Source organism: Panicum virgatum, chromosome 1K, assembly GCF_016808335.1.
Source record: "Panicum virgatum strain AP13 chromosome 1K, P.virgatum_v5, whole genome shotgun sequence".
In the NCBI taxonomy this organism is placed as follows: Eukaryota; Viridiplantae; Streptophyta; class Magnoliopsida; order Poales; family Poaceae; genus Panicum; species Panicum virgatum.
This window is the reverse complement of record NC_053136.1, coordinates 39,709,112-39,724,061: the sequence shown is the minus strand read 5'-3', so window position 1 is coordinate 39,724,061 and position 14,950 is coordinate 39,709,112. Positions and strand designations below refer to the sequence as shown.

General features: G+C 44.4%; 1 long non-coding RNA gene across 1 annotated transcript; it reads right to left on the bottom strand.

The window, feature by feature from the left end:
• LOC120657037 lies at nucleotides 1–1,575 on the bottom strand. The gene is made up of 3 exons (XR_005668069.1): nucleotides 1,494–1,575; nucleotides 1,228–1,404; nucleotides 1–532 (listed from the first exon to the last, which is right to left on the bottom strand). It is a non-coding gene; the product is annotated as an uncharacterized LOC120657037 (long non-coding RNA).
• Between the last annotated feature and the right edge of the window lie 13,375 nt (nucleotides 1,576–14,950).

Below are 14,950 nucleotides of genomic sequence, written 5' to 3'. Positions count from 1 at the left end.
AGAGAGAGAGGCGTCATTTCTACCATTCATAACATGTGAACAGAGTTTTCCGTTCATTTGAGAATTTGAGGCATTATATGTGATGAAGTTCATGATAGATGGTAATTGGAAAACAGGAAGGTATCTATTGAATAATATGTAAGAAATTTTCTTTTATTCATGTTGGAGAGTTAGGATTATGTTTTCAAAAAAATAAGCCAGTATCGTAAGTTTGCTTGCTTTGCTACAGTAACCGCAAAAAGAAGACATTCTTGGTAGGATTTGCATTTCTATAATGAAGAAGAGATAGAAAATCGCAGTTTATAATGAAAATGACCTGATCATTTCTATGTGAGCATGTATAGAATCTAAGCATCACCATGTTTCATATAGGCAACATGTGTTTGTGAAATTCTGAAACAAAACAGGATCCATATAGACTATTTTGTATTGTTGTTCTTTTCAGCTGTGGTTGTCTTGTTCATGCTTACCTCGAGTTATAAATCCTAGGCACCATTGTCCTATAGGAAAATTCACGTTCCAATACCTTGAGCTGCACATACCAAGTGAGAATAAGAAAACAAAACTCATTTGCAGTCTAATGCAAATGCTGGTTGTTGTTGTCTACTTAGCATTACTTCGACTCATTGCCAACTTTAAACAAATGGTCTGTATATAAAGTTTAAAGTTGTTCCAAGTTGGCTCTGCTATAGACTAAATTAGGTAGTAAATGACAAAATAAGATCTGTTGCTGCTTGCAAGGTAATGAAAAGATGAGGTGAAAAAACAAATGTTTACTTCACCATGTGTGATGAGAAGGAAAAAAATGCACCTACTTCACCATTTTCAAGTTGGCTAGTTATATACCTGTATTTTATATCTAAGGAAAATCTGTTGTGAACCTGTACTGAAGTGAGTCTGAATTCTGAAACTACTTTGGATAAGCAAACGCCAGTGCCACTAATTAATAAAGGGTAAGCAGAGGTTATCAGGTATACTGTAATGCCTCACACTCTGATCAATTCAACACATCGAATGCACTACTTGACAAATCTTTCCTAGGCTTACAGGATCTTAAGAGCATCAATCAATATTTCAAACAGACCAAGTGAGCAGCAGGACAAAACTCAAGATTTTAAGACTTGGGCAACTAAAGTTGAGTTTCTCCACCACAGATGGATCCTTGAATCGTGTGATGCAGTGAACTCAAGATGCAGTTGACTTATTTAGGCATGGGAACAGACTTACCTGGGTGCACAAACCTCGTGCCTAACTACAATGCCTTTCAGATTGAACCTTGCTTAAATAGCTGAAGACTCATTCAAGCCCCTGGAGTAAGCAGACAACATGACTTAGTGCACCGCCGCCCGTCAAAGATGTCCAATCTCAATGGAGAACAACATGACCTTTCCAGCGAATATGCCACTGCAAGAATGCAAAGATTCAAAGTTAGCAAATGAGTTAGCTAAAAATACCACAGAAGGAAGAGAGGCTAGCATGTAAATCGAAGTTACCTGCATCAAGAAATTCCAGCAGCACCAGAGCAATGGGGAGAAAGGAAAAAAGATCACTGATCACTTCCAATTTCTAACATTTAAAGGAAAAAAGATCACTGATCACTTCCAATTTCTAACATTTTAGACAGGCGTACCCAGTGCCGTAGGCTTCCCGCACTGTGCGGGGTCTGGAGAAGGGTTGTCTTTAAGCCCCAAGCCTTACCCACACAAATGTGCAGAGGCTGAGGCTCGAACCCGGGACCTTCCGGTTACAGACGGTAGGCTCTACCGCTACACCAGGCCCGCCCTTCTTAACATTTTAGACAGGAAGGAAAAAAAATGCTAACTTGACTTCACATTTTCAGGCAGACTGAACTTAGAAATTGGAAGTCAAGTTATCGTGATGTAGTATCAGCTGTTAGATCTTCCATTTTCCATTTTTCTACTTGCTGTTTCAGCCCCATACTACTTGACTCACCCTTGTCAGAGCCAATTTCTTTAGGATTCCACTTATGCACCATCTTGGAAAGGACCGCCACACAATTTGGCATGCTTGGCCTCGACTCTGGTTCTTCTTCCGTGCAATGATAAGCAAGCCTAGCTACTTCAAGGAGTGAGTTCCAGTCTGAATCTTTCAGCTCCAGTGTGGGGTCTATGGTATTCCTAAATTTCTCTTCATCAAGGAAATTGGTTCTGAAGACTGGTACAAGGAATATAGCATTTTGTGGCAAATAATTATCAATGACTTTTCTTCCCGTGATGATCTCCATAAGAACAACACCATAAGAATAAACATCAATCTTGGTGCTGAGTTTTCCCATATCTGTAATCATATAAATAGCTTTTCATCACTTCTAGTGCAGGAAAAAATTAAAAATTGTAGAATACAGAAACATAAGAAATCAATCTAAGTTCTACAAGAAGTTTGTTCTATTCAAGGGAAGTATTGATTAATTCGAACTGCAAAAGAAGATGCGCTAAACTAATCCACAAGCTTCGAGAATTCAGGTATGCAAATATCTAGAGAAGTGAGGATTGTACATACTTGCATATTCCGGTGTGAGATATCCAAATGTACCAGCAGGCTTTAAAGTCGATGACTTATCTTCAATAGTCCTAACCAAACCAAAATCTGAAACCTTAGCTCTTAAGTCTTGGTCTAGCAAGATATTGGAAGGATTTAGGTCTCTATGTATGAACTTTTGTTAGGTCAATCCATGTAGATAATCAATCCCATGGGCAACATCTAGAGATATCTTCATCCGTTGTGCCCATGTGAGGGGAGTATGACCACTCGGTTGTAGGTGCTCACGCAATGTACCGGCTGACATGTACTCACAGACCAAGTACCTCTCAGTGTTGTGTATGCAGTAGCCAAGTAGTTTAACCAAATTGCAGTGACTCAATTTCCCAATAACATCTATTTCGAATAAGAACTCCTTCACCTGTTCAGTGCCCATGGTGGCACTATTAAACTTCTTGACAGCAACTAGCTCCCCATTTAAAATACCTTTGAAGACGACCGCAAACCCCCCTTTACCTAGGATCATATTGTCATTGAAATTGTTTGTGGCATCTATCAGGACATTTATCGGTATTTTCTCCAAATGTGACACAAAGTGGCTTGAATCCTTTTCAGAGCTCATGGAGCGACGAGCAGAATCTGTGGCATCAATTGTGACGTGGGTGCTAAGCCGAGTTGGGAGTGTGGGCTCACTTGTATTCTTCTTTTTCTTTAAGAAATACTGGCAAAGACAAGCTAACAGAACCCAAACTACTACAGCTAGAATGCTTCCAACAATTATCTCAATCATCTGTGCTTTCGACTTTGACTTTCAAAAACTTAGAGGATTCTCTTTTGCAGCAACCTCAACTGAAGACTTGAATCTCGGAAGTAGACCAGAGAGGTCATTGTTTAAGACATTAAGAACCTTGAGATATGTCAAAGTAGTCAAGGCTTTTGGTATTACCCCCTTGAGTTGATTTTGTGATAGATCCAATCTTTCAAGCATAGAAAGGTTTGCAAAAGCTGGGGAAATAATGCCCGATAAGTTTTGGCCAGATAAGATGACTTCCACCACAGCAACACCTTTGCAGACAATGCCAACCCAAATTCCATCACATGGGTTATTTCCCACCCAAGTTCGGGCTAGTTCAAGTGGGTATCCAAAACCAGATGCCACCTCAAGTAGAATGGACACCCGTCTGTCACGAGGCCCAGGGACATGTAGACAAAATCCGTTCCCAGAAGCCATATCTAACATCACATCCGCTGGGAATACAGGCCAAGGTCCCTGCAAAAAATTATTTGAGAGCCCCACACTTTCAATGCTTTCCAACCCCATCAGTGAAGCTGGCACGAGTCCTGTCAGCATGTTGTCCCTTGCATCAAACGACACTAGCTGTGAATTGTTGAAATTTGGAATTGGACCACTAAATGAATTTGATTGGATCCATAACTCCTTTAAGTTCTTAAATGATGCGAAGACATCAATCTTTCCTGAAAGCTTCACATCTGACATCTGGTTGTCAAAGCCTATGATCTCCAGCGAACTCAACTCAGGTAGCCAGGCTGGCAAGCTGCCATTGAGGTAGTTGTATGAAAGCCACAACATAGTGAGAGACTTCAAATTTGTAAGAGCTACAGGCATGTTGACATAGAATTGCGCCAAAACACACCTGAATGCACTAGAACGCGCGACGATCGTCAAAACGATCAACACAGCGAAAACCCTGGGCGGACCGGTCTGACCAGTTTTGCCGACCGGTCTGACCGGTGCAGGCAGGGAACTCGCGAATACCTAGAACAGCGAGCTCGGGAGGGACCTCGTCGGAGCTCGTGAACGTAGGGTTGCTTTGAGGTCGGCAGGCCACTCAGAACGTCTTCAAACGCCGTAGAGACGAAGGAAGAAAGCAATCTAGGGTTGGAAAAGGCTAGGGTTTGAGAGACAAAAAGTAATGCGATATTTTGATTTGATTCGATTGGGAATAACCTCAATCGGCCTTGCCTTTATATTTATAGGCCGGGGAAGTCGTACCCCTCTCCAAGTCGGTTTATACAAGAATTTCCAAAATAAAACGAAACCTACTCGGATTACAACTGGACAGACCGGTCTGACCGGTCGGCCACTCGGATTACAACTGGACAGACCGGTCAGACCGGTCGGCCCGACCGGTCAGACCGGTCGGCCTCTAAACTGCCAGAATTGGCTGTCAACATATGCCCCCCTGCTTTTTGGTGAGTTTCACAAGCCAAAAAGCAAGAAATATCCTGATGTACATATTTTACACAGAGCATACAAGTCTAAAAAATAAAACTAAGGGCGATATCCAATACCGGCCATCTTCGTCCTCATGCACTTTGCCATACGCTGGGATAGAACTTCTTCAAGTACCTCCCATTGATAACCCTTGGTAGACGCTCACCTTGCACCGTCTCCACCATATACGAATTACCGGAGATAACTTTGACAATCTTGTATGGACCTTCCCAACTTGGTGACCATTTGCCAAACTTATTGCTTTTCATCCCAAGAGGCAAAATTGTCTTCCAAACCAGATTCCCAACCTGAAAAGATTTAACTTTACCTTTTTGTTGTAAGCTCTGGCCACCCGAAGCTTGTCTTTCTCAATCTCCTTCAAAGCCTTCAAATGCTTGTCGGTCACCTCATCAATATTATCCATTATTAAATCATGGTAATCAACAGCGGAAAGGTCATTTTGTTTTGCCAATCTATATGCGTCCAGATTTACCTCAACGGGTAAAACGGGCTCTTAACCATACACAAGCTCAAAAGGAGTAACCTTAGTAGCACCATGTCTAGATATACGATGAGCCCACAATGCTTCGGATAACACTTCATGCCACCTCTTAGGATTTTCTTCTATCTTCTTCTTGACAAGTTTGATCAAAATCTTATTACTAGACTCGGCCCGCCCATTGGCCTGAGCATAGTATGGAGATGAATTGAGCAACTTAATCTTGTAAGATTCGGCAAAGGCACGCACCTCTTTTGATATAAATGAAGAACCTTGATCCGTTGTCAAAGTTTGTGGAATGCCGAATCTATGAATAATATGCTCAATAATAAACTCAATTACCTCCTTATGTATCATATTCTTCAAAGGAACCGCTTCGGTCCATTTAGTAAAATAATCCGTAGCAACCAACATGAAGCGATGCCCCTTTGAAGATGGAGGATTAATTTGTCCAATAAAATCCAACCCCCAACCTCGGAACGGCCACAGTTTAATAATAGGATGCATCAACGCAGTAGGCACTAATTGTAAATCACCAAACCGCTGACATTCTTCACATCCTTTATAGTACTTGAAACAATCGGATAGCATGGTGGGCCAATAGAAACCGGCTCTTCTAAGTAACCACTTCATCTTGGGAGCCGATTGATGAGTACCACAAATACCTTCATGAACCTCACCCATAGCAATCCGGGCCTGATCCGAGTCTAAACACTTGAGAAGCAAATCTTCGGCAGTTCGACGATAAAGTTCATCGTCAATTAAAACGTACTTGAAAGCCAAACGCCAAATATTTCTCTCTGCACCACGACCAGGATCTCTCAAATACGATATAAGAGGAACCCTCCAATCCTGGGCTTCGGCCGAGACAATTGAATCATCTTTTTTGGCCGAATCAGAACCAGCAGCTGCATCACCGATCAGACCGGTCTCTGGACCGGTCAGACCGGTCTGAGCGTCAGACCGGTCTCGCTGAACGGTCGGACCGGTGCGTTCAGAACCAAACACTCGGCTTTCGTTTGCATCGGCTTGCGAATGTTGAAATATTTTTTCGTAACATTATAGCCAGATGCTTGCTGAGCCAGAGTATTTGCCTTTCCATTCTCTTCCCTCGGAATATGTTTGATAATAAATTCATCGAAGGAAGAAATAACATCGAGGCATTTATTAAGATATGCATTTAGAGAACCATTATAGCACTGGCATACCTTAGATACTTGCTGCACCACTAGAAGAGAATCTCCAAAGGCTTCAACATGCTTCACGCCCATGGATTTCAATAATTCCAAGCCAAATAGAAGAGCCTCAAATTTAACTTGGTTATTTGTGCACTCTTCTTCCAATCGGTTTGAAAATTAAAAAACAGCACCATTCGGAGAAATACGAACAACACCAATCCCTTGACCATCATCACAAACCGATCCATCAAAGTACAACTTCCATGGTGTGCAAGTAATATAGCCGACTTCTAGATCATGCTTGTCATTAATCCGATGCTCAGCAATAAAATCCGCTATAATTTGGCCTCTCATAGATTTTAAAGGTTCACAAGCCAAATCATATTCAACCAAAGTATAAGCCCACTTGCCGATTCTACCACTCAAAATTAGTTTTGGTAACATATGTTTGATCACATCGGTCTGACATACTACTATGCAAATACTAGATAGTAGATAATGCCTTAATTTGGAACAAGCATAATAAAGAGACAAACACAACTTCTCAATAAATGTATACCTCGTCTCCGCATCAATAAGTCGCCGGTTTAAATATGTAATGATATACTCATTCCCTTCGGTTTCTTGAGTCAAAACAGCCCCAATAACCTTGTCTTCAGCAGCCACATAAAGTCTGAAAGGTACTCCTCTCCTAGGTGCTTTGAGCACGGGTGGCGAAGACAAATAAATCTTAATCTTCTCAAACGCTTCTTGCTGTTTTGCCCCCAAGTAAATTCGGTTTCATCTTTTAACCGAAGAATAGGAGTAAAAGCATCGATCTTCCCAGACAGGTTAGATATAAACCTTCTCAAGAAATTTACCTTGCCCAAGAACTTCTGTAAATCCTTCTTGCATGTAGGGGCTTCAACCTTCCTCATGGCTTCAATTCTTTTAGGATCAACCTATATTCCCTTCTCATGAATAATGAAGCCAAGAAACTTTCCAGCCGATACACCAAAAGCACATTTGAGTGGATTCATCTTCAAACCATACCGGCGCATTCTCTCAAGAGCAAGTCTCAAATTGGCTAAATGATGATCCAAACCGGCCGATTTAATGACAATATCATCAATGTACAACTCTAAGATGACACCAAGCAAATCATGGAAGATTAAATTCATAGCTCTTTGATAAGTAGCACCCGCATTTTTCAAACCAAAAGTCATAACAACCCACTCAAATAAACCGACAAATCCTGGACATCTAAATGCCGTTTTAGATATATCTTCTTCGGCCATAAATATTTGATTGTAACCGGCGTTACCATCAAGAAAACTAATGACACGATGTCTGGAAGCCTCATTGATCAACATATCGGCTATAGGCATAGGATATTCATCCTTGGGAGTAGCTTTATTAAGATCTCTAAAATCTATGCACACTCTAATTTTCCCCGAATCCTTTTTCTCAACGGGCACAATATTAGAGATCCAATCAGCATAACGATAGGACCGAATAAATCCAGCATCAAGTAAATGATTAATTTCAGTTTTAATTCGGTCATAAATAATGGAATTGAAACGCCTAACCGGTTGTTTATAAGGTCTAAAATCGGCTTTAATTGGTAAGCGATGCTCAACAAGATCACGACTCAAACCAGGCATTTCATGATACTCCCAAGCAAAGCAATCAACATATTCTTTCAACAAATTAACTAAATTGGCTTTATATTCAGCCAATAAATTTTTGTTTACAAAGGTCGGCCTAGGGATAGTTCCATCACCAATGTCTACCTTTTCTAAAGGATGGGCCGATGCAAACCCTTGGCCCAGCTTGTCTAGATCATCAGAATCTTCAATGGCTTGACACATATCGTTCATACGTGCCCGATACTGATCTAGCCTCTGCTGTAACCACTCTGTGTTGGACCGATCTGACCGGTCGGGGTGTCCGGTCTGACCGGTAGGTTCTGACCGGTCTGACCGGTCGGTAGAAGCGGTCTGACCGGTCGCTTCTGGAGCTTCCGTTGTACTCATCTGATTTACATTAAATGATTTAGCTGATTATCCATCGGTGTTAGTATAGCAGAAACAAAACCATCCTTAGTGCAACTAATCAAATCATAATCGGACAGATCCACGCCCGATAAACACTTGATGTTGTCGTGTGCACTAATAGAATCCGAATCGGCTAAAGCAACAAAGGATGAAGTGTCCCCATGGACAATCTCAACCTCGATCCACTGAATAAGAAACTGATGCAAGGTAGAAGGAATGCACTGATTTGCATGAATCCAATCCCTCCTAAGAATCAAATTGTAGTTACCTTGCACCTCCGAGACGAAGAAAGCCGTAGCAAGCGTCTTGCTCCCAATGGTGAGCTCCATGGAAGCAACTCCCTTGGCGCTAAGGGGCTCGCTCCCTACAACACCACTGACCATCATATTTTTCTTGATCAAGTCCTTGTCTTGGCCACCGAGCTTCTTGTACAGCGAGTAGGGCATAAGATTTACAATGGCCCCACCATCCACTAGCATGCGAGTCACCGACTTCCCGTTGATGTGTCCCCTCAGGTAAAGAGCCTTCAGATGGTTGTCCTTCTCGCTTGGCTTCTGGAACACAGCTTCACGGGGCCCAAACTGAAGATGAGCCAAATCCTCTTCCGGAATCACGAAGTAATCCGAAGACAAGTGCACCACATTAATCTCCAAGTTGGTACACTCCGGAGACGCTTCATAATCCACCAATTCCTCATCTTCTGCTTTCAGAGGAACTGATGGGGCTTCGTCTACAGAAGTAACCGAAACGGGCGGTGCCGATTCGGCTGCTGGCTCTGCAGTAGGCTCTACCGGTCTGACCGGTTGGTCAGAGCGGTCAGAGCGGTCAGACCGATCGGCTGCGGCGGTCCGACCGGTCTGGCTGGCTGATTAGCTGTCTTGACCTTCCAAATCTTGCTCTGAGGGAACACGAGCTTGTATCTGTTGAAGTCCTCATCCCTCATCTTCTCTTTCTCCTGTTCCTTCTTTTCTTTGTTGCGAAGGCGCTGCAACTTCCTCTTCTGTGTATGAGTTAAACCCGAAGGGCACCACCTAGGCTGATGGTACTTATCTGCTGCGCTCTTGCTGCTACCAGCCTCATGATCATTGGCCATGACCGGCTTTAGTGAAGGAACCTCAACCAATTTCTCTATGGCCATCGGCTTTTTGCCTGTATCCTTTATGGGCACCTTGACTTCACCGATTTGAACAACATCGGTTTTAGGCTTCTCTGGATCAGCAATAGGCTTCTGCTCCTCTTTCTTTTCCTTGATGCAATACTCGAATCTTGGAGTAGGAACCTGGCCCGGCCTCTGGTGAGACCGGTCTGACCGGTCAGAGGCGACCGGTCTAACCGGTGCACTCTGCTGCACTGGACCAGATTGGCGTGGTCCCAATCGGTCGTGCATGGGCACCCTGGAGCTTTCCCCTTGATAATGTGGAGGATAAGGCATTGGGAAACACTGCATCCATATCCCTTCATGCTCCCATGCCAGATTTGTTGCACTTGACGCCGGTGGCACCCACGGAATGGTAGCATACATCTTATGTGGAGGATACAATGTGACAACATCACCCCTGCGCCTGCTGGATTCCCTCCTTGGGGACACTGGACGGTCTTGACGCGGTGGTGATCGCGGTCTCTTTTTTAGCGACCGATCGTGTTGAACGGCCTTTGTGTACTTGTTCAACAACTAGTTGAAGGTGGGCTTCTGATTAGCAGTTCTTCCCTGCACCTTCACCTCGTTAGTCTTCCAAGTACCCACTTCCGGACGCTTTGGCTTGAAAGTCCGGGGACGGTCGCCAGAGCGGTCTGACTGGCTGGAGGAACCGGTCTGACCGGTCATACCTGATCAGCAGACCAATTTTCTGGTGGAGAGCTTCCTTCCCCCCCCCCCCCGAGTCTGGGATTTCTGACAATGATCTTCAAAGTATCCTTGCAATCATCAGTCTTCTCCTTGATAACTTCCCGGGCAAAGATCTTATCACTTGTATTCATCGGTCTTGGATCACCGATGACAACATGCTTCCCCTTAGCTCCTTCGGCTTGTTCTGGCCGAATGAACACCTTTGGATTGTTCAATTACAGTGTATGAATAGGGAAAGGAGCCTTGTCAATTTGCATCTCAGAAAGTACCAATCGTCCTTCATTAATGGCCGATTGTACCTGTCGACGGAAAATATTACAATCATTAGTAGCATGAGATGTAGAGTTATGCCACTTACAATATGCATGTTGTTTAAGCTCATCGGGAGATGAAATAGCATGTGACAATCAGATATTACCGTATTTAAGTAATTCATCAAAAATCCGATCACACTTAGAAACATCAAAAGTAAATTTCAGCTCCTCTTGCCGATTCTTTTGAATCGGCTTGAGAGACGGAACTGAACCGGGTTTGGCCTTTGATGGCCAAACAAACTCAGCAGCATATACTTCCTTGCTATCATCGTCCGAACTATCCGAATCATGATCAAGAATATGTGTGTTGGACCGATGAGGTTTGAAAGTATCTTTGGCATTTATAAGTTTAAACTCTAAACCCATGACTTTGACTTGCAAGAAATTCACAGTATGATATTCAAAGCCCTCGAGTTTCTCTTTCAAATAAGAACGTAAACCATTAAACGCCAAATCCGCCAAATTCTTTTCGGAAATCGTCAAACTAAAACACCGATTTTAATTTCTTTAAATCTTTTGAAATAATCCGAAGAAGATTCATCACGTCCTTGCTTAATCGATGTTAAGTCCAACAATTTTGCTTTAGTTTCCCCACTAAAGAAGTGATCATGAAACTTATGCTCCAACTGAGCCCAATTGCGAATAGAATTAGGAGCAAGCGAGGAAAACCAAGAGAAAACCGTTCCAGTCAAAGATAAAGAAAATAAACGCACACACAAAGCATCATTGAAACCGGCTTCCCCTAATTGCAAGACATATTGACTAACGTGTTCCTAAGTTATACGAGAATCATCACCGTTAAATTTAGTAAACTCGGGAATACGCCAACCAGCAGGAAAAGGAGTAAAATCAAACTCAGCGGGATAAGGTTTTTGATATAAAGGTGTAGTACCCATATCCACCCCAAGCTTACTTTTAATCGCATTTGCCAGATCCTCTTTGAACTTAAGGAGATCGGCCTGATAGTGCTGGCTGGTATAAAACTCAGAAAAACGATGTGCATTAGGATTTCCATGCGCCATCGTCTGTAAAGAAGTCGGGATTGGTCATTGGTTAGGTCCAGATCCTCGTGGCCCTCCCGCTACAGTAGTAGTGCGAGGTGGTGTATACAGTGACAATTCATTAGTTCGGCTAGGGGCAGCCGAACCTGGAATTGTCTCAAGAGGCGTCGGCGATGGTACTGAGTAACCGGTCTGACCGGTCGTACCGGTCTGACCGGTCGTACCGGTCTGACCGGTCTGTGGAACCGGTCCGGCAGGTGCAGTGTGCATGGTCGACGGTGGCGGGGTTTGCCCTGAGAACGAGTTCGGCGGCATACCATAGAGTGGTTCAGATGTGAACTCAGGGGTAGCCGAACTCGGATCTGATGAGTTAGGATCTGACATGGGTTGTTTACATTTAAGCGCATCAACATCACTACTCAATTTAATCAAAATATCACCCGCGGCAGCTTGTGCAGCAACAATCTTTTGATCCATTATGGATGACATTCTATTTAACATATCAGAGGGAGAGAGGCTTACATTGGGGATCTCTTCAATCTTATCCTTGCTAAGCTTGAGAGACGACAGTACGAACTCCTCCACCCTCTTGACGAGGCCACCACGATCCTTCTTGAAGCCCTTCAAGAATTGTGCCTTGACGTGCTCCTCCACAAGAAGGTAGGCCTTGCGCTCCTCTTCGGTGAGCTCCTCCATTGTAGCCGTGATGATGTTTTCCTTGTCGATCTCTGAAGAGCCCATCTTCTTCAAGGAGTAGATTAGATCGGTTTTAAAACCAGATTAATCTGTTCCCCAGCAGAGTCGCCAAAAAGTATGTTGACACAGAATCGCTGTTATCGCTATAAATTAACAGGGTTAATTAATGGGCAGCAAGCGAGTTGGGCTTGAAGCAAGAATTAAAGAAGGCTTGAGAATCGGCTCCTGCGTGAGTATTTGGGCTGTGCAGGCCATGTATCTTTAGATTTAGTTCAATTTGGATTAGAGATAGAGTCCGTTTGGATGCGTTAGGTTTAGATTGTTTCCCAAGTCTTCGGACTATAAATATGTACCTTATGATATTCGTAAAAGAGAGAACGTCATCACATTTTGCAACAACACCTTGGCGCAACGCCGCCCCTAATTCTAGGGTTTTCATCCAAGTAAGCGCCATGCTGCCCTGATCGTCTTCTTGCGATCAGGGCAGCATTGTTCTTGCCTTTACCTTGGTATTACTCGTACTGAAGCGTTTTTGATGGCGAGTAATGCTAGTTATCTTGATGTTCGTAGCATGATTTTTAGTAGATCTATTATGCTTTTGTTGTTTATCATCTACGAATATCATGTTTTCTCTATGCGTTCATGCTTGATCTTAAGCTAATTCTCGTCGCAAAGGATTAGTTGCGTAGAGTTAACGCCTTACTTCTTTTCTATCTAGTAGATCCAATCTGTTATGATTTATTCTTATTTTATAAGGATTAGCTCAATATCTGCTAGGTTAGGCCTTGCAAACGGATTGGATGTTCCGGTGATGTAATAGATGCTTTGTTCTAGCCTTGACAGGGAATGTTCCGGGAATCAGCTCTTGCTAGTTCTTAGGCCTCTGTTTTTTGTTATGGTTTAGTTATCTGTTATACTCGCTAGGCCTAGTTACGTGTAGGATGTTCCGATCTAGCGGTGAAGTTTTTACTGTCGTGGGTTGGATTAGCTAGATTCAATTGAAGCAAGTTTTCATGGTTATTTGCTTTATCCATTGATATCCAGATATACAGATCAGATCTGACACCGGGACTTGATCGGTTCTTTGAAAGCCGATGCTAGAGTCATCCCGAGGAGCCCACCACGGCTCGGACTAATATTTACACGTGTTTGTGCATGCAGGCAAATCGTTTAAAGCGCGTTCGCACCTTCCTGATCAGGTATAGGTCAGGTGGCACGCCTTACATTCTTCGGAATCTTCGGCGTGTGCCGGATTGCGGCCCGTTGTCCGAGGAAGCAGTGCCTGCCAGCGCCCCGGCGACCTCCCGGCTCTTCGTGTTGCCTGTCGCTTCTCGCCGGTGGGTTTTGACTGACAACACATTCTGGCACGCCTGGTGGGACCCTCATCAACAACAACACCCGCCGCAGAGATGACTGGACCTCAAGACCAAGCGCCCGTTCCGCCGATCACCAAACCTATCACGTATGAAGAGCTGACTCCAGAACACAAGCAAAAATATGATGAGGTCAAAGCTCAGTTCGAAGCCGATCTCATCGGCTCTTTCGAGAGGACCCGCAACCACGACATCAGGTGGAAGGGGTTCTCACCCGAGGGTGCTCTCGACAACGTTGACCTGTCCGTGCCGTCAGAGGAGCGCACCAGGGCCCTACGCCAGGAGATGAATTATATGGTGGCACACATGCTTCATCGGCACTCAGAAAGCCTGGTGAACGAGCTCGAGCGCGTGGCACATCGCGTTGTCTAGGAGGTGATCAAGAACCAGTACTCCCCATCGGGACCAGTCCTGGGGAGCCACAGAGGGGAAGCTGCAATGCAATCTAGGCCGCCAGTATCATACTCGCTCACGGCAGCAAGACCGCAGAGTTCGCCGATCTACGTCGTCTACAAGAACGGCGGTGACCCCAGGGAGGGGCAGTTCCTGAGCGAGCCGCCCAAGGAGATCCCGCACAGCTACACGTGCATGTACATACCTGACAATATCAACCCAACATGCGCGGGGCAGCTGGTGAGTACAGGGGCCTCAGGGGCAGACACGGAGAAACAGGCATGGCTAGCGAAGTACGCTACCGAGCCGAGTGCTGAACCCTCAGCCCCAGGAGTTCTTAGTGTGGAGCAGGTCAGTGCAATACTAAGGGACCAGTTCGGCATCCTGCCCAAGAGAAAGGCGATCGGCTATTCTAAGCCGTATCCAAGTGATTACGACTTGATCTCGTTGCCACCTAAGTATTGGCTCCCAGAGTTCACCAAGTTCAGCGGGTCAGAAGGGGCCAGCTCTATCGATCATGTGAGCCGATACCTAACGCAGCTCGGGATGATCTCAGTGTCGGATCCTCTAAGGGTCCGTTTCTTCTCCCAGTCTCTCACGGGTTCAACTTTTGGATGGTATACATCACTGCCCCCAGATTCGATCTGGACTTGGAAGCAGCTGGAAGATCAGTTCCACACCCAGTATCATTCAGAAGCTGCTGAAGCCGGGATTGCTGACCTCGCCCAAGTCAGACAGAAGCGAGGTGAAAGTGTGTCAGAGTACGTACAGTGCTTCAGAGAAGTTAAGAATCGATGCTACTCATCACGCATCACAGAGAAGGAGGCAGTCGATTTGGCTGTCCTGGGGCTCGCTAAGCCGATCAAGGATCTGGCTTTT